Source organism: Talpa occidentalis, unplaced genomic scaffold (assembly GCF_014898055.3).
Source record: "Talpa occidentalis isolate TD23 unplaced genomic scaffold, MPIMG_talOcc4v2.1 talOcc4.12, whole genome shotgun sequence".
Lineage (NCBI taxonomy): Eukaryota > Metazoa > Chordata > Mammalia > Eulipotyphla > Talpidae > Talpa > Talpa occidentalis.
This window is the reverse complement of record NW_023601212.1, coordinates 41213186-41232320: the sequence shown is the minus strand read 5'-3', so window position 1 is coordinate 41232320 and position 19135 is coordinate 41213186. Positions and strand designations below refer to the sequence as shown.

The 19135-nt window shown below is 42.5% G+C and overlaps 1 non-coding gene and 1 pseudogene across 1 annotated transcript; both read right to left on the bottom strand.

Annotated features, from left to right (window-relative positions):
- Window positions 1–3205: 3205 nt before the first annotated feature.
- Window positions 3206–16003, bottom strand: LOC119242159 (dnaJ homolog subfamily A member 1-like; annotated as a pseudogene).
- Window positions 5919–6025, bottom strand: LOC119242510 (U6 spliceosomal RNA). The gene has a single exon (XR_005124508.1). It is a non-coding gene; the product is annotated as a U6 spliceosomal RNA (small nuclear RNA).
- Window positions 16004–19135: the final 3132 nt, after the last annotated feature.

Below are 19135 nucleotides of genomic sequence, written 5' to 3'. Positions count from 1 at the left end.
TTTCAGATAAGATTTTATTCCTTTTGCTGGTATCAGCAAGTAATGCTCTTGCAAGTGAAGGCTGGGTTGTGTGCGGATAATGACTCAGCTGCCATGCAGTGCCTGGATGCTAAAGTGATGCTTTTTGTATTGTTGACCTTTTCCTCCAACAATGTGGTGTAACAATCCACCCAAATATCAGTGACTTAGTCCCAATAAGCCTGTTATTCTTATGCTAGTGGATCTGCAGTTTCAGTTGGGTCCATCCGATCTGTTCAAGGTTTGTCTGAGTGGTTCTGCTTCAAGTTGTGACTTGTCTGGCTCAATTGATGTCAAGTTGAGGGTTGAGTTTAGTTTGCTCCACATTTGTTAATTCTGCGGCCATAAAGGGGAAGCAACTTCTTGGAGAAGCAGCTTCCCCTAACAAAATAATGGAGTGCAAGAACTAGATGAAGTCATGTAGACACATTTGCTAACACAGAGCAAGTCATATGAGCAAGCCCATTGTCAGTGTGGCGGGAAATGTACTCCACCCACAGCAGAGGGCATTGTACAGTCACTCAGAGGGGCAGATGTACTGCATTTCAAGAAATACAATCCTCTTTACCATAGCTATTGTGGTTAGGTTATGGGGGGTGATTCCTACCCAACATACAGTAGGTGAGAGATAGAAATAAAAGAGAGAGAGGTAGAAAGAGAGAGAGAGGGTGATGATGACGGTGCTTGGGGCCAGCTTTATCCTTGGGCCACCCAGTCACCAGTTGGCACACTCCCTGACACTTCCCTTTTTGATTAGGTGATTTTGGTTTGGGATTCTGTCGCCTGTAACACAGTAAATGAGAGTGCTCTTTCTTCTCACCAACAATAGCACTGGGTGTTAATATTCCTTTTAGTTTTTGCCCATTTTCTAGGTGGAAAATGTTTAAATTTTATTGAATGTTCTTCATATACTGGCTGGAGATTTGTACTTCTATTTTGTGAATGGAATTTGGCTTACTTTTAGAATGCACTGATTTTTCAAGTTGAAGTTGGGTTTGCAACAGGAATACATTTTCCAAGTATTTTGGGGACTGAAGTGGTTTTTGCTGTTGACTATAATATCCCTCTAGGGTGAGGGTGTTTCTACCTTCATGTTGTGATGTGCCTGCTAAAATCAGCACAGAATGACTTGTGTTACCTTTTCCAAGCAGTCTCAATGAGTGTTATTTTGGGTTAGAGAGCTAGACTAAGAAACGACACAGGGTGAGACAGCTGTCACAAGCTCCCCAGAAAGTGGCATCAGATTTCACAATTTCATGGTGACTGCTCCTTGGAAGCGTGTCACTTTTCTAAGAGAAATCTGGTGCTTGAAAGAGAATTTGCCTATTTAAAAAACCTGAATATATAAAAAACCCTGAATACATGAACCATCTAATTCCCAGGAGAGAGGAACAGCACAGAAAAGGGATCATTTTTCTTTTGTTTTGTCATTTAGAGATCTGGAACTAGAATTTGGATGCTTAGCTCCCAACTCTTAGGGAAGGTAGGGAGTAGAGTGGTTGAAATTGTTGCTTCTCAAATTGGGATCCTACTGAATTAGAACCTTCTGCATGAGCCTTGGAACATGATAAACCTGACTTCCAGTTCTATTCACATCACTGGGTTTTAGGATTTTGGCAAATTACTTAAGATTCTGAGTAGCAGTTTCCTCATTTGCAAAATGGCGTTGATATTGTTGGATTGTCATGAGGATTAAATGAACTAGATTGTTGTATTAATTAGGGTAAATGTTAAGATGCTGTAACAAAGAGGACCCCCAATTACAGTGGCTTACAGAGCACAGAGGGTTGTTTTTCTCTTTCACATAACAGTCTTCCTTGAGCAGTTTGGGTGGGCAGGGCAGAGTTGTCCCACATATTGTTATTTGAGGCTCCTGGTTCCTCCCAGCTGGATGCTCTGTTATTCCTCAGGGCATTGTACTTGTCTGATAGTTTGAGACCTGGTTGTGGGTATATCAACATTCCAGTTCTTAGGCATGTGCATGGTTCACATTCCACAGGCAAGATCATATCATCTGTATACAACTAGGCCCAGAGAGGCCAGGAGAATGTAACCTCTAACTGGTCAGCCCATGTCCACTCTAGACACCTTCACTGCATCTGTGTCAGAAAGGCTTCCCACAGAGTCTGTCTTGATGAATTTCAGCTTCTGTTATGAATCATGCTCACTGTGATATTTCTCAGCCTGAAAGTACTTTTACCTTCTGATATTGACACACAGCTTGGGCTATATCACATGTTGTGATATATCACTACCTCCACTATTTGGCCAAGGTGATTATCCAGTTCTTTCTAATTACCTGGACAGGAGGGAGATGGATAGTACTGCAGTCACCGTGGGATTTAGCTGCTGCGGTGTATTTAGAATACTTCCCCATGTGTAGGAAGCTGATTAGCTACATTTACTAAGTGCCTAACAGGTGCTATTAGCTTTTAATGATCTTAATTCCCAAAGCAGCTTGGTGGCAAAAAAGTCAGTATTGGGCCTCACCTGGTGGTGCAACGGTTGAACACTGGGTTGCGAGACTGCCGGCAGTCTCTGCAGCGCCAGTTTGATCCCTGGCCGCTGGCGAGAGTCCCACACATGCGGGAAAAAAAAAAAAATAAGGCAGTCTTGGATTTTTCCTTGTCAAGTTTCCCCGGGGACAAATATATTTGCTCTCAGCATCTGTAAGCTAGGGACCAAAGGAATGTTCTTTGGATTCTGAAGATTTCTAGCCAATGGGGTTAGAAACAGAACCCATATTTGGCAGAAAGATTAGACCCTAAGTTTGAAATTGCTCTGACTTGATCCCAGGGGTAAATGGATAATGCTCTCTCAAAGCTTTTGCCTTTAGAAATGAATCAGGGAGAGGATTTTTTTTTCTTTCTTCAAGAACAGTTTGTCTTCTTTGGACTAAATTGGAAATCCATTGCTTTGCTAGTTTTCTTGTTCAACATCCTAAGAATGTCCTTACCTTTCCCCAAATAATTACTTTGCAGATGAATGCAAAATAACCTTTTGGGAATAGGTTTCCTTTTTTTGTTTTTGAGTTTATTTTTGAGTTTTGTATTTGAGTTTATTCTTCATTCAACTTTAAATCACTATGATAAATGACTATTAAAAACAAAAACAATTACAAGTAGTGAGCACAGTGATTATAGTTCCTCACTCATTCACAACTGCATATAAATGCCAGCAGTGTTATTCACTGGCCCCAAGAAGAGGCCTGACAGCCAACACTGCACCTGGGCCGATAGCCATTGTCCTTGTAAGCTTCTCCATTGTGACAGTATCACTTTTTCTGACTTGGATCAAAGTCTGCCAGTTCTATCTGATGGACTTCTACTTCTTTCCTTTTGTAGGAGTTTTCCCAGCAAAGAGACTTTATCAGGAGAGAGAAAACGATCCTCAGGAAAATTTACCTTAAAATTAATGATTAAGTGACCCTTTTCGTAAGGTCTAAGATGAATGGGTGTACCTTCATTTAGCACACACTTGATATCTCCATGCTTGACAATCTGACCTGAATGAGAATGTTAGCCACTTTAGAGCAGGGAGGGTGCTGCCTAAAGAAATTAAATGGCCAACAATACTTAGGACCCCAGGAAACACTTGCCAGAGCTGATAAAGCCTGGGGAGAGCCATGAAATGCCCAGAGGGGAGAAAGGCAGTCCTCCACCCCAGCCACAGGCGGGGGTGATGAAACCTGAGGAGGGAGAGCAAGAAGCACCCAGAGGGAGAGAATTCTTTGAAATTGACCAGTTTCTGGATGATGAAGCAATTCCCTTAAACAAGTCAAGCAATTCTGCCCCAAACCCTAATCGCTCTCCTTCCTGCCCCCCTAGGAAAGGGCCTTGCAACTCTGGCCAAATGCTTTCCTCTACCCCAACCTGTTGCTGGGGCTGATGAAACTATTCCCTGGAAGCACAGTAGAGGTGGGAATGACTTAGAAATTGCTGCCTGGACTGAAAACCAACACCCCGGAAGCAGCTATACAGCACACCCCAGGAAAGGACAGAATAAGCAGTTCCTGTACCTCATTTAAGACAGGAGTCCCCCACACTCCCTCCCCTCACAGAAGCTCTTCTCAGGACTCTGCCTGCCTGCACTTCTTTCCAGGTGTATTTTCATCCTATCTCTCATAAACTTTTCTTTCCTTTACCTAGATGTGGTAAAGGAAATTGAATTCAATATATAAGTCATAGTCAAGGACCAAGAAACCCAGAAATATCTAGGAACCCCAAAACCCGGTAACAAGAGGTGATTATTATGGTTCAGTTTTCAAGAGTGGATACTTGTTTTTGGAAGCCACACAATAATGCTTCAACCAGTTAGTTGTATGTTCATATGATAGGGTCTAGGGATGGGGAAGAAATCGGGTGAGACACTAAGCTGGTATAGTAGGAAATCTGCACACACATACTGTTTATGGCCTGTCTGCTCTGAGTTAATTTTCCAGGCAAGGACACATCTGGAGGAATGCAGGCAGCCAGTGCTTATCCGAAGACTAGCCTCAGCACAGTGGGACGAGCCTGAGGCCAGGTGTCCTGGGGGCTAGACATCACAATCTTCTGGCATTGGGGAAGGCCTGCTTACTCCTGAACCATCTTGTTCAACTCACTATAAAAAGGCAGCTGGAAATGAAATATGAAGGTGGTTTATTTAGGGTGTTAGTTCCCCGTCCTGTCTTCCAGATTGCTGGCTGTCTGATTAAAGTGCACCTTAAAGATTCAATGCCTGTCTCCACTTTATTGGCAGTTGGTAGCGAGAGGTGGTCCAAACTCCTGTCTTCTGGTTACACACACACACACACACACACACACAAAAAAGGTCTCACTTAGTAAAGGCGGTGTGGTCCTTCTGATCTAAACCAATGAATGGGTGTACCTTCATACCTCCTGGTTCTAGGTCTCCTTCACCATGGAGTGTTACTTTCTAGTCATCTTTCATGCCTTTGTTAATATGAACTTCTAAATTTTTCTTCTCTTAATGTTCCTTCCATGCAGCTTTTATATCTATCTTTAGGACTGATCTGTTCCCCATGGTCCTGAAATTCCATGTCAAAGATTGAAGTCACTGAACCATTCTGGGTCTTAGCTGATGAATTCTTTTTTTTTTTTTTTTTTTTTTTTTTTTTAATATTTAAACTTATTTATTTATTTATTTATTTTTTTTTATAAATTTTATTGTTATATTCCCCATACAATTGCCGCCCCCATTCTGACCCCAATCCCTCCCCTCCCGCCCCGCCCCCCTAAAAGTGTCTCTGGTTCATAGTTTTTTGTTGATTTTGATTTTCACTTTCTTATAGTTTTTCATTTTCCTGGTCCATTATTTAAGTTTTCTAGATTCCTGCTATGAGTGAGACCATCCGGTATTTTTCTTTTTCTTTTTGGCTTATTTCGCTGAGCATGATCCCTTCCAGCGCCATCCATGTTGCAGCAAATTGCATGTGTTTATCTTTTTTGAATGCTGAGTAATATTCCATGGTATATATGTACCACATCTTCTTGATCCAGTCATCTATTTTTGGGCATTTGGGTTGTTTCCAAAGCTTAGCTATTGTAAACAGTGCTGCTATAAACATAGGGGTGCAGGTGTTCTTTGGAATTGATGTTTCTGTGTCCTTTGGGTAAATACCTAGGAGTGGAATTGCTGGGTCATATGGAAGCTCTATGTTTAGTAGGTCCAGAAATCTCCACACATTAGCTGATGAATTCTTATTTACATTCCAGTCCCTGCTCCTTTCTTACCACCTCTGCCTTCACATTTGTCATAAATCACATTCTTCTGCAGAACTAACTTTCTATTTTTTTAAACATCCTTGTTTATTTTTCTACAACATAGGATTTCTCTCCTCAGGTGCAGTCACCATAATTTTCCCATCATCGTAGTGCTCTATCACCATTCACTCTGCTAAAAATACAGAAGGCCTCATGAATTTGCATGTCATCCTTACACAGGGGCCATGCTAATCTTCTCTGTATCGTTCCAATTTTAGCATATGTACTGCTGAAGTGAGCACAGAGTTAGCTTTCTTTTTGCACCATTTATATAAATCTTCTAAGGTTACTGAAAGTTAATGAAAGACATTTTCCCCTCTCCTTTCTCTCTGCATCCTTCCTCCTCCTGCAAAAAACATATCAAAGATGCCCTTAGGGGAGACCAAACAACCACCTGCTCCACCTTCTTTGATGGCTTGTTCTTTTCCTTTGTCATATAAGTGCCTTTTCTTTGCATTAAAGAGCTCTTCATAAGATTGAGAAATCTGTTTAAACTCTCCTTCATTTGGACTCTTATCAGGGTTGTAATGAAACAGGGCTATTGAGGGGCTGTAGCCATCCAAGGACAGTGCCCGATAGAGGACAGGTCACTCTTTGTGGGTTTTCACCTGTGTGCACAATTGCAAGACCACTCAGGTTCATGAACAGCAACAATGGGGGTTATTTAACAAACAGGGGCAACAAAGAGTTTTTAAAGTCACAGGTGACTGGCATCTCACCCTAGATAGTGTCCACAGTGTTCAGAAGACACCCACAAAAGACTGCTCATCCAAGATGGCTCTGTGTCACCAATGAGGGCCTGAAGCACATGGCAGCTGGTAAGCAGCGGCTGGGATCCAACTCACAGTGGCAGCAGGAGGCGCTCAGAAGTGGGGTTGCTGAGATGTTGCCACAGCAGTCCAGGGCAAGAGTCTGAAGGGATGGAGAGCACCGAGGCAGCAGCTCTGGGAGGTGATGCCAGATGACCAGATAAACAGCTCTTTGGGATACCAGGCTCAGGGTCTTTGGTGCTCTATTCAGGGGATGGCAGAAACAGGACCAGTCGCTGTAAAGCTCTTCAATCTCTCCTAGGACGTCGAATGCTAGAAGCGTCTTCTTTTTCTTTTCTTTTTTTGGAGGCCAGTTACAGAGTGTGAGAAGTCTGTGAGTCTCAAGATCCTCCTACACTCCCTTATATCCTCTTTTAGGGTGCCCCGTCTTAGTTGATACCTCCTGACTGGACATTTTGTCTTGGTTGGTGCCAGGAGGGGCTGCCCATAGGCATCAACTTTTGGTGTGGTCAGGAAAACCACCATGTTTTTCAATGGCTGCTGCTTAGGGAGTGGTGGGAAAACGCCAGTCTTGTCCCGCAGTCCAAGCTGCAGGCCCTCGGTTTCAGGACTTCAAGGCCAGATTCAGTAAACCTTCTTCAATTCTTCCTGGGTACCATTGGATTTGACCTCCAAAACATCATGATTTCTTTTGCCAATCTCTACATCCAGGGGAGTGAGCCAAGGCTGGGGTGGGGGAGTGAAGCAGCCTGTGGCAATGCCTTCGGGTGCCTCCATCTCTCATGGGGCTTTCTGGAAAGTTCCTGGAAATGAATTTTCTTAAGACTTTTTTTTTTTTAAAGATTTATTTATTTATACAAGCACTGGGTATAGTCAGAAGCGTGTGAGGGTGAGAGAATTCACAAGAGCCAGAGAGGGGAGCAGAACAGGCAGACCGACAAAGTACACTGCTGAGGGGAAAAGCGGGGGCGGCAGGAGAGGTCTGCGCACCATGTGGGACCCTCACTGGCTGGCCGGGGATCAAACCGGTGCTGCAGAGGCTGCGGGCAGCTTCACAGCCCAGTGGTCAACACTGCGCCACCAGGGAGTCCCAATTTTCTTAAGACATTTGACTAGAATTTTTTTTTAAAGATTTATTTATTTATTTATACAAGCACTGGGCACAGTCAGAAGCGTGTGAGGGTGAGAGATTTCACCAGAGCCAGAGTGGGGAACAGAACAGGCAGGCTGACGAAATGCACTGCTGAGGGGAGCAGCGAACATGGCAGGAGAGGTCTGTCGCACCATGTGGGACCCTTCACGGCCAGCCAGGATTGAACCAGCGCTGCAGAGGCTGCGGGCAGCTTCGCAGCCCAACGCTCAACTGCTGCGCCACCAGGGGAGGCCTGACTTTTGACTAGAATTTTAAAACTCCAGCTGTACCACTTACTACCTGCATGTCACAATATCTAGGCTTTCTATCTTTATTTCCTCATTTATTTTATTTCTTTATGCATAGAAGAACTGGGATGTAGACCAGAAGTGTGGGGGTGAGAGGAGTCACCATAGAGTGGGGAGCAGAACAGGTGGATTGACTGAAATACACTGCTGAGGGGAGCAGTGGGTGGGATAGGAGAGGTCTGCTGCGCCATGTGGGTCAGCTCCCTGCCTGGGGATCAAACTAAGGCCCTAGAGGTGATAGCACTGAGACTTAATCTCTAGGTCACCAGGGAGGCCCCCTATTTCCTCATCTATAAAATGGGATTAATAACAGTAACTACCTCATAGAATTGAGCATTAAATGAGTTAATACAGTAAAGTATTTGGCAGAATTCACATGAAAATCAGGTTTTTGTGATGTTAATAATTAACTAAGCTTTAGGAATCTTATTGTGCTAGTTAATTTTAGTAGAGGTGATATATTGTTTGAAAATGTACTAATATATGTGCTAAACAAAGCTAAGCATTTTTGCCTTAGTCACCTTAATCATACTGAATTTATTTGCCCAGTGATTTACTTATGAAAATTCACATCAGCGGAAAACTAATTTCTTCTTAAATTTACAGTGCTTATTTCCCCCCTTGCTACAGTCTATAACCCAAATGTTGCCTTTTATATATCATCTAAATAGATGCATAAAAGTGGAATTTTCTCTATCAAGGACTGTTACATTTGAAAATGAAAGAACCAGATACAGCTTCCTATTCAAAATTTCCTTATTCCAACATTGTTTTATTCAAAAAGATAGATGACTTTCCAACCACTTCTTCCTCCTGAAATTTTAAAATACTGCTGTATGTTAGCTTTTCTAGCTCTAGCTTATGATTCACTTTTATAAAATTATTTGAATTTATTTAGAAAATATTCCTATCATTAACAGAAAATAAACTATTGAGATGTTGATAAATAAAACAAGTAAAGTACTTTGAGTAGTACCTGGCACATCATATATAGATGTTAGCTTTATTATTATTATTAGTAGTAAAATCACTTGTAAGGAAACTGCAACATGCTCTGCCTTACCCCCTGCCCTCCCTGGCAGGCATCAGCACCTGTCTCAGGAACATTTTACTCTTCACACTTTTGGTATTAGCGCTACCATGAGTCTGGGCAGGGCACAAGGTTACCCAGTACTCTTGCCTGTGTTGAGGACCGCGGCATTGGAAGGTCCTTGGTGTCTCCCAAGAAAAGAATTTTACGAAGTGCCAGAATGAAATTTGTTAGGAAGGGACAGGACAGAACACTGCAAGAGGCAGTAGGGTAAAGCAGTAGGGTTTTTAAGGATTTTTTTCCTTTCTGGGAGGGAGAGTCCCCTTTTAATTATGCAGACCTTGCTCCGATCACTCTCTTAATTTTGGACAACTGGAACTACCCTAGCTCTCCCTCTTTTCAGGTGGGGGGAAACTGTAGTTAAAAGCCTCCCAGAGGGCCTCCCCTGGTGGTGCAGCGGTTGAGCGCTGGGCTGCGAAGCTGCCCGCAGCCTCTGCAGAGCCAGTTCAATCCCTGGCCGCCGGTGAGAGGCCCACATGGTGCGCAGACCTCTCCTGCCGCAGCCGCTGCTCCCCTCAGCAGTGTATTTCGTCCCTCTGCCTGTTCTGTTCCCTGCTCTGGCTCTGGTGAATTCTCTCACCCTCCCGCGTTTCTGACTGTAGCTGGTGCTTGTATAAATAAATAAATAAATCTTAAAAAAAACAAAACAAAAAAAAACAAGCCTTCCAGAACTGCAGACCTTATTTCGTCCCTTGCAATAAAGTGAGAACCCAGCTGGACAGTGGGATGGCAGAAATGCAGCTGTGTTCCTCTGGGGGAGCGTGTGAGAGCCCTAACACACCTCTACAAGGCTACAGGACCAAGATTTCAGCAATGGGATATGAGTGGAAATAACGCATGCTACTGATAAGGGACTGATCACAAAGAACTACAAAGAGCTGACAAGACTCAAAAAAAAAAAAAAATCTAGTCAAAAAATGGGCAAAAGAGCTAAAAAGACAGGTCTCCAAAGAGGAAATGCAAATGGCCAATAGGCATATGAAAAAATGTTCAACATCACTTGTAATCGGAACCACAATGAGATACCACTTCACACCAGCAAGAACAGCACATGTTAAAAAAAACAAAACAGCAATCAACAAATGTTGGCAAGGATATGGAGAAAAAGGAGTTCTCCTACACTGCTGGTGGGAGTGCAAACTAGTCTAATCACTATGGAAAGCTGTGTGGTGGTTCCTCAAACTACTAAAAATGGACTTTCCATATGACCCAGCAATTCCACTCTTAGGTATCTACCCAAAGAACACAAAAAACATTAACTCAAAAGGACACCTGCACTCCTACGCTTATTGCAGTTCTGTTTACAATAGGTAAGACATAGAAACAACCCAAATACCCAAAAATAGATTACTGGATCAAGAAGATGTGGTATATATACACAAAGGAATATTACTCAGCAATCAAAAAGGATAAACTGCCATTTGCAGCAACATGGATGGAGTTGGAAGGGATAATGCTCAGTGAAATAAGCCAGAAAGAAAAAGAAAAATATTGGATGGTTTCACTTATAGAAGGAGTGTAGGGGAACCAAGTAAGGGATCAGAAAAAAATTTATAATAAATAAAAAACAAAATTAATAGGCAACTATTAATCAAAGACACTCTGCAGGGGAGGGGGAGGAAGAGGATCAAAACAGGGGAGGGAAGAAATCAAGGGACTAGAGTTATGGTGCATGGGTGAATTGGTGGTGGGAATTTTACAGGAACTATACCTGAGAGGAGAAAGCATGCATTGTGCAAAGAGGAAGAATGATATAAAAATATTTTAAAAATATAATAAAAATAATCTTATTCCTCACTGCTCTTACTGTCACTTATTTTGTGTTTTTATTACTGTGTGTTACATTCATGGTTAGTTTTTCAATCATATCTTCTAGTTCATTCATTTTCTCTTAAGCTGTGTTTAATTTGCTTTTTTATCAGTTGAGTTTTTATTTCAGTAGTTACATTTTTCATTTTTACAAGTTCTATTAAAGATTTTTCTATTTGTTCCCAAAAGTTTCTGGCTGTTTGATCATCTTTGTGATTGCATTCTTAATTTCTTTAATTATTTCACCTATGACTGCTTTTTGCCTGTATCTGACAATTCCAGTAGCTGAAGACTTTGGAAAGAGATTAAATTGACTGTTGATTATTCTATCTTTTGGTCAAATCAGCTTCTCATAACCTTAGTGACTTTTTAAATTATGAGCTCATCTGGTGTGCTTGTGGTATTACCTGGTTTGACTCCTTTCCCCACCACCTTCTAGCAGCATGAATTGCACTTTTCTGTGTCTTAGTTCCTGTAACGTAAGGTAAAAGGTATCAGGCTTTTCTGCCCTCCTGTCATTAGGATAGATGATGGAACCCTGTGGTCCTGAATGCATGCCTGATGGCGGGCACCTGGAGTAGGGTGTGGGCATGCGTAGATGGGATTCACCTGGGCTGAGACTGGGCTTTTAGGGGTGGCGTTGCGGGGACGCCAGCAGAATCCGAGAGGAGAAGCCGAGAGCAGAGAAGCAGAGAGAATGCCTAAGAGCCCAGAAAGAGTGAAGACTTGCTGGGGGCTGCGAGGCCTGCCAGCCTCCCGCCCCCCCAGTACTCCTGCTTGCTGTGTACCTGGTAAATCCCAATAAAAGCCTGCAAAGCCACTGAGGGCTCCAGGACGACTCATTTACCTGGTCTGCTGGATCATAGAAAACCTGCTCAGTGGCCTGTCCTGCCACCTACAGTTCCCCATACATAAAATGGGGAAGACATACATACATACATACATACATAATAATTATGTATGTATACATAATTATGTATTATGAATACATACATAATAATAAAATTTGGGGTGAAAAATATTACTGTAAGAGTATTTGAAGATTTCATGAGTTAACATCTACAAAGCACTTAGCGCAGTACCTGATAACACACTTAGCTTTCAGTAAGAGTGAACACGTGGTGACATCAATGCATGTTTACTGAAAGAATAATAAATGTGAAACCCTTCCCCCTTCCTCCCGACCACAGCTCTGGTGCTTGGCCCCAGAGCACTGCTTGCGGGTAGTGCAAGTGGCAGTGGGTGCTGGACATTTTACTGCCCAACTAGGGCTGGGCCCTGGGACTCAGGCTGGTGGTACAGACCAGCAGTGATGGTGGACAGCAATGGTTCCCTTATATGCCACCCCAGGGCATGCAGCCCCTGGGTGCCATGGGGCCAGCTCCAGCACTGTGGCTCCCTCCACCTGTAGGTAGTAGAGAGGCCAATGGATTTTGGTGCCTGGATCCTGGAGTGGACTGATCAGGTATGAGCTATGAGCTGATTGGTAAATGGTTCAGTCAGCCATAGGATTGAAACTGGTCTAATTAGACTGGTAGGCGGGGAACTCAGACTCCGGCAGTGGGGTTCCTGGGCTTCTAGACTCCTGTACTCTCTGACTTGCTCACTTGGACTCACTAGACTCTCTTGGACGGACTATATTCTCAGACTTGCTTGGACACCAGCGCTCCTGCATTCTTGCACTTACTCAGACTGGCTCGCTCAGATTGGACTTTCTCAACAGCTGCATGTTTACACTCCTGCACTTTAGACTTGCTCGCTCAGACTTACTAGACTCACTTGCTTGGGCTGGACACTTGCTTGCTCAGAGTGGATATTCTCAGAAGCATCCAGCAGCTGACCTCTGAAGGAAGAAGAGAGGCTGAAAAACTTTACAGAGAAGACAAAGAATTTTGCAGAGGCTGGGGGCTGCTATCTGCCTCTGGCCTGCCTCTGACGTCACCTGAAAGGAACACCAGGCCTTGGGTCTGATGTCTCAAGGTGCTTTTTGCTGTTGGTGTGGACCAACAACTTACACTGCAACTTTAGTGACCAGTAGTGATTGGTACTACTGGCCAGTGCAGTCCAGCACTTTTGACAGGTGACTGGCTGTAGGGTAAATGAAGATTACTCAGGCTTTTGCACCATTGGCCTCTATGGCTATCACCTGTGGCCTTGAATGCAGCAGGAGCTTGGGAGTGTGGGCTCAGGGCACTCATGTCTGATGTTGGACACCTGGAGTATGGTGTGGTCATGCGTAAGTGGGCAGACTTGAGCTGAGAGACTGAGCATATAAGGGTGGTGTCACAGAGGGCAGTGTGCAGTAGAGGGCAGTGCAGCAGAGAGTGGCAGACAGCAGTGGACAGTGGTGGAGAGCCCAAAGTAAAGATTTGCCAGGGGCTGGGAGGCCTAAGGAATTGTCAGGGGCTGGATCCCTAACTGCCCTGCACCTGGTTGCCTCACGACAAATGGTGTACCTCAGAATAGCATGTATCTTTTTAGTTGCTCAAAATTGCTCTGGTTTTGAAAGTTAATATTATAAATGATGAGTGATGTTTTCTGCAGAAGCAGAGTTCCCCACCCCACATGAAGAGTCCAGGTTGGCAGAGCAGTACCTGGAAATCATTTAGGCTCCCAGGTTTTTCTTGCTTTGCTCTCCCTTAAGACACTGATTCTCAGCTGGACAACACATTGAAATCACCTGTGAAGCTGAAACAGTCTACTGATGCCTGAGTCCCACTCAGAAATTTTGATTTAATTGGCCTGGGGTAGGGCCTGGATGGGGATTTTTTAAAAAAGATTTTTATTTATGCATACAAGAACTGGGGTGTAGGCCAGAGGTGTGGGAGGTGAGAGGATTCACCAGAGACAGAGTGGGGAGCAGAACAGGCAGATCTACTGAAATATACTGCTGAGGGGAGCAGCGGGCGAGACAGGAAGGGTCTGCTGCATCATGTAGATCAGCTCCCTGGCCAGGGATCAAACTCAGGCCCTAGAGGTTATAGTGCTGACTTAACTCGTAGGCCACAAGGAAGGCCCCACTTTGGCGTTTTTGACTTGCAGCTGCAGTACTGTAGTTTCCACCTGGTTGTTTCTGGTGTTTCCCCCTGGTTCTTTATGTCTCTTTCCTCTCCTTAAAGTGACACCAGTCATATTGGATTAAGGGCCCTCCGTACTTTACCATGACCTCGTATTAGTTAATTGCATCTGCAATAATCCTAACGAAATCATATTTGAAAGTACTAGGACTTAAGTATATCATTTATGGGAGACACAATTCAACCTATAGAATAATCAAGAATCAAAATGATGAGGATCCCCTAAGTGGAATCATCATCGAGCGACAATGACTAGTGCCAGCGAGGGCTAATGGGTATAAAAGAGGACTGGGGCAATAGGTGTCAAAGGATCACCTCCAAGAGACCCGGGAATTAGAGCTTCTTGCTGTGAAGCACTTATTCATGGTGGGTGGCAGGTGATTTGGATTTCTCAGTGAGGGCTTCAATAGTAACCTCTTCTATAGGAAGTTCAGGTGCTCTGATCTGCTTTAGCCTGCAGCTATTCTGTGTTATGAACCTCAGAGTCAAGCCAGTAGTCCTCACTCTGTGCCCCTCACCTCTGTAGCTCTCCAACAATGCACCCTCTGTTCAGGGTGACTGCTTGTGCACCCCCTTATCCAGTGCACTGCTGAATCTTAGGAGTCCTGATGTTGGTGTGTCCCCTAGTCAATAGCTGTAGGGGGCGGGCTGATGCTCCTATTGTCTATGGTGGCATTTTTTTCCTCATGGTTTTTGGGGCTTTGTTTTATATCAGTTTTGTTGTGTGTTTGGAGGAATGTCTTCACTCGGCCTCTATCTTGCTGGCCTTCAATGATACATCCCTTAGGTATCCAGCTGGAAGCTGAAATTCACACCTGTAACATCAAGGGTTCAACAGAAGACCAAACTCCTAGACCAGAGGTTGGCAAACTATGACCCACTAACCAAATTTGTTTGATTGTTTTTGTAATTATGGTTTTAATGGCACACAGCCATACCCATTCATGTGTATACTGTCTATGCTGTTTTTGTGCTACAGAGCTAATGTTGTGATACACTTTGCATAGCCTACAACACCAAGATAATTATCTGTTCCTTTGTAGGACTTTGCCAACCTCTGTTGGCAGTCCCTTTCAGACCCTCCATAATTTAAGGTCAGTTTCTCAAATACATACCCCACCACATAAATTTTCCAATGTGTTAAAACTGGTATGTACAAAATCCTCTACACCATCAGCTCTAAGAAATTATTTTGTCCCCAGTACAATTAGGAGGGAATCAAAACCCTACCTGTTTCCACTTCCCAGTGGAAAGCAATTGGATAATAAATAGAATCTTATTCTAAAAGCATCCTCAAACTTAGAGAAATGTGGGTACATCTGCTTTAGCTGTAAGAGTACAGATGATTCTTATTTTCACTCAATGCATACATGACTTAAAGTCTACTTATTGAAAAATTATAGGCCAAAAATACTGCTGATACAAATGAGTATTATTAAACACTGTAGGACTTGCCAAAGAACCCACAACAAATTAAATTGATAATAACAAGTTAAACCCACAGTTATTTATCATTAGCTAAGCAAAAAGAATGGTGGTAGAAAACCATGGCCAACTCAAGATAACACAAAGACAAAATGTTCTTTCAGGAAATGTCAATTTCTGCTATTGGCATACACTTGTGTGATACTGTGAGGTATTATTTGGTAACCAGGTTTTTAGGTGGAATACCAAATTAGGTTGCCTAATAGACTACATATAGTAACGTTCTAATACTTACTCATTTTCTGTTTATTTTTTTATTTCATAACCATAAACTTAACTCTGTAGTACAGCTGGGTTGGGAAAAGGATAAGGAAAATATGGACCCGAAAGAACTATAGGGAGAGCATAAAGATTAGGGGATATTTTGAGCAGGTAGGCGTGAAGGGGTGCTCTCCTGAGCTGTAGTAGGATTGGCCTCATGGTTAGGATAAAATATAAGTCAAATTTATTAGATTTATCCACAATCAGTAATGTGATCTACCTGCTGGTCTTGCCATTCTTGGGCCCAAAGTGCTCCATGGCTTCCTTACTATTCATGCTCTTCTTCATCTTGCCATCCAACCACTCAGTCTGGCAGTGCAGATGGAAAACTGGAAACCATTTGCGATGGGCTCAGCATTTTCTATGCACAAGATATCAGACCTGTATGCAAAGCTCATCATCAAATTTCTCCCCATAGATGGACTTGTCGCCTGTGCCAGTGCAGTGTGTGAAGCCATCACACTGGCACATAAATCCTGGAAGAATTCTGTGAAATCAGGAATCTTTATAGCCAAATCCTTTCTCCCCAGTGCTCAGAGAATGAAAGTTTTCTGCTTTGGAAACTGTCTGCAAACAGCTCAGAGGAGAATCAGCTCAATGGCTTGCTGTGGGTAGTGATGTTGAAGAACACGGTGGGGTTGACCATGGCTGCATGACTCAGTAGGCCTGGTGGAGGTGGCATCTGCAAGGTGACCAACTTTCTATTTTTAATCTATGGCACCTGTTTTATAATGTCTTAATTGTTTGCTCAGTATAGGTGTAGTTGATGTATACTGGGTTTGCTTGTTCAGTGTCCATTCCTCTTTCTTCTGATTTTCCTTTGGATAAAAATTGTCCCAGCCTCATCCATGTGGTTTAAGAAAGGCCAATTTAAGGACTGGACATATGACCAAGACTGACCAATTAGTGTGTTCCATTTCTTTGTACTTATTTTCATTATGACAGTTTCAAGACAAGTCAAAGAGACTTAATCCCAGAACTTTTGTCATAGTTGTTAAACTATGTCTTAACATAGTTGTTAAGATAACACAAAGGAAAGCAGGACTAAAAATGGAAAGAGACATATTTATAACTCTGAGCGCCTAGATCCAGTGGAAAACAATTGGGACAACATGTGACGGTGTCCCTTAAGGACCAAAGAAGAGATTTATATACTTTTGCATATAAAACTTCTTTTTTTTTTTTTTTTTTTTAAATAATAAATTTTATTTTTATATTCCCCATACAATTGCAGCCCCCCCATTCTGACCCCAATCCCTCCCCTCCCACCCCCGCCCCCCTAAAAGTGTCTCTGGTTCATAGTTTTTTGTTGATTTTGATTTTCACTTTCTTATAAAACTTCTTAAGACCATATTCTGAAAATATCAAACCCAAACATGCCAGTAAAGTTCTTGTTTTATTACTAAAGTTTTATCTTGGAAAACCACAGGTAGGATTTAAAAATTTTTCAGTTAAAAAAATTTTATTGATGAAACATTGAAAAGAAACTGATTTAGAAAGATGAGATCTTGCCAGATGAGATGTTTATTATGTTTGCTATTGGCAGCTGAAATTCAATGTTATTTCTTCTCTATAAAGGAAAAGAAGTCTACTTGTGCACCCAAGTCACTTATATATTAACTCAAAATGTTAGGCTTTAGTATATGATAATACATAATAAAAAGAAATGAAGAGAGTGAGCGAGAGAGAGAGAGAGAGAGAGAGAGAGAGAGAGAGAGAGAGAGAGAGAATACATGTTTTGAAAGGCACCTTGACAGTGATTTTCCAATTGTTCTAAACTGTCCCATATCAACAAGGTTTGGCAAATATGTGCTTCAAATTTCCTGGCTGCTTCAGTTTGTTTCTAGGGCTGCCATAAAGTGCCACAAGTTTGGGGGTTTTAACAATAGACATTTCTTGTTTCATGGTTCTAACTTGTGATTTTCTGGTTATATTTGGTGTTCCTTGACTAATAGAAGCAGCAGCTCAATCTCACTTCATTTTTCATCACTGATGTTCTCCTTGCATATGTGTCTCTGTCCAAATTTCCCCCTTTTTGTAAGAATCCCAGCTACATTGGATTAGGAGACTACATCCTATCTTAACTGCATTTACAATGGCCCTATTCCAAATAAGATCCTATTTTGAGATTCTAGGGGTTAGAACTCCAACATGGCATTTTAGGCAGAAACAATTCAACTCAAAGCAGTGCTCAAGTTGGCAAAATATGGCAGTTCTCATTCATAACTCTTGATTCTATGTTTTCAAGTCTTCAAGTTAGGTGTGCTGTCTCATGAACACATTTGAGGGCTCTTTAGGGTAAAAGTGGAATTTCTCATCCATTGTTTTCTCTGGTCTCCCACATTTTCTTTCCTAGGAAGCCCTGTCCTCCTTTCTTTGATGGGGCTCAAGGTCAACATGCATCTTCCCAGATGGGCAGGAGGATGGGTCTATGCCCCAAGGATTTTAGCTTTTCCAGGAATGCTCATCCCAGAGCCAAGAATATAAGCTCGGGTGATGGGGTGGGCTTCCTTGGCTTGGTATCAAATCACCATTGGGGATAAAACAAATTTTATTGTGATAAAAACACATAATGTACAGTTTATCATTTGAACTACTTTAACAATGCAGTGGCATTTAGTACATTCACAATGTGCAAACTTCATCTCTATCTAGTTCCAGAACATTCCATTATCCCAAAAGGAAGTGCTGTACCCATTCACAGCCACTCTTTCCCTTCCCCATCTTCTGGCAATCAGCCGCTAGTGTTTCTGGATTTGCCTATACACATTTGATATAAACAGAATCATTCAGCATGCAACCTTGTGTGTCTGGCTTCTTTTACTAGGCATGATCTGTTCAAGGGTCATCCAGTTGTATTGGGTGTCAGGATGCTGTTAATTTTTACTTATGAGGCTTTTTAAAAACATGGCTGAACCCCAGCCTGGATGTATGTACCTCGGACAGGGTCCCTCAAAGTAAGCCCAGGATGCCCAAATCTCTCTCTCTCTTTTAAAAGAATTAATCCCTTAAAAAATAAAAAAGAAAAAAATTACTCCTTTATTATAAGATTGTTATTTATTTTGCATAGAACTGGGGTGTAGGTTAGAGGTGCAGGGTGAGAGGATCCAACAGAGACAGAATGGGGAAGAGAACAGGCAGATCTACTGAAATACAGTGCTGAGGGGAGCAGCGGGCAAGACAGGAGAAGTCTATTGTACCATATGTGGGCTAGCTCCCTGGCTGGGGATGGAATTCAGGCCATTGTAGTGATAGCACTGAGACTTAACTCCTAGGCCACCAGGGAGGCCCTGCCCAAATATTTTTATACAGCCCATGAACTAAGAATGTTCTTTATATTTTTAAGTTATTGAAAAGCATCAACAAGAGAATAGTCTATGCCTGTGATAATGTTATGAGTTTCAAATTTCAAGGTCCACA